Source organism: Sorex fumeus, unplaced genomic scaffold, assembly GCF_029834395.1.
Source record: "Sorex fumeus unplaced genomic scaffold, SorFum_2.1 ptg000010l, whole genome shotgun sequence".
NCBI classification, from domain to species: Eukaryota; Metazoa; Chordata; class Mammalia; order Eulipotyphla; family Soricidae; genus Sorex; species Sorex fumeus.
This window is the reverse complement of record NW_026606067.1, coordinates 20,085,101-20,086,379: the sequence shown is the minus strand read 5'-3', so window position 1 is coordinate 20,086,379 and position 1,279 is coordinate 20,085,101. Positions and strand designations below refer to the sequence as shown.

Here is a 1,279-nt window from a genome sequence, read left to right as displayed (position 1 = left end):
GCCCTTGCTTCCACAGTATAGGGAAGAAAATGATATACAATGAGTCAGGCTGAGGGGAGGCAAAAAGAGGCAGATGAGAAGCAACGGGGGCAAAGATCATGACACATTGAGGGGGAGTGGGGGTTAAGGAATCATCAGATATGGTAAGGAATGATAAAGCTAAATATCCAAACCACAGAATCAAAAACATTGAATTCAAAGGACCCAACTTTATTTTTTTTCCTTCCACGTCTTCTTTATCCATTTTTATTTATTTATTTATTTATTTATTTTAAACATGGAACGCTTCACAAATTTGCGTGTCATCCTTGCGCAGGGGCCATGCTAATCTTCACTGTATCGTTCCAATTTTAGTATATGTGCTGCCGAATCGAGCATGGACCCAACTTTAGTAACAAAATCTAAAAAGGTACCTTCCAAGATGGCAGGCTGTTTTGGGGATAGGAGTCAGGAGAGGGAACCTGGGAACACTGGTGGAGGGAAATTGACACTGGTGGTGGGATCAGTAATAAAACATTGTTTGTCAAAAATTCAACTATGAATAATGTTCTAGCTCCTAGAGCTTTAGCAAAATTAAATTTGGAAAAAATTAAAAAGAATAAAAAGGAATGAAATAAAAATAAAAGAAACAAAAGAGGAAAATGTAGAGATGAGACAATACTGCTGAAGGATGATATCCTTTTGACAGAAATCGAATTATAGCTATTAGTCTGAGTTTGTGAATCAATAAAACCTTTAGGAGAAAATAGAATAAGAGGAAACAAAAAATCAGTTAGCCACCACTGTGGGTTTATGCAAAGAATCAAGTGGCAGTGTAAATCATCTTGCTGTTCTTATCTTATTATTAGAAACAATTGTTGGAGGGATGGAAGAGTGAGAGTCCTAATATTTTAACTTCTAAATATTTTGTTGGCAACCAAATGAAAAATCTAGTGTCACACATTAAAAATTAACATATAGAATTAGTCCAAATGTAACTGAAATAAATGCCATGTCGCTGATCAATTCATTAAACAAAATTAAATGCAAACTCTTCCATTGTCTTGACTATCCTATGGATCAAAAAAGTGTTTTTCAACATAGCTAAAAAATACTCAGACTACTTTTCTCAACCACTGATTCATGCTGATTCAGTATATCAGCTGGTTAACCATTTCCAAGAAATTTAGTACTACAACTCAAATAAACCCTTTGGGAAACTTGCAAGTAGACTCAATCATGGTTCTTCTACTCATTTTGCTTTGTCCATCCATCTCAGTGCTTTACACCACTTATTCTT

General features: G+C 35.1%; 1 non-coding gene across 1 annotated transcript; it reads right to left on the bottom strand.

The window, feature by feature from the left end:
* Positions 1-271: 271 nt before the first annotated feature.
* Positions 272-378, bottom strand: LOC130020229 (U6 spliceosomal RNA). Its single transcript, XR_008791984.1, has one exon. It is a non-coding gene; the product is annotated as a U6 spliceosomal RNA (small nuclear RNA).
* Between the last annotated feature and the right edge of the window lie 901 nt (positions 379-1,279).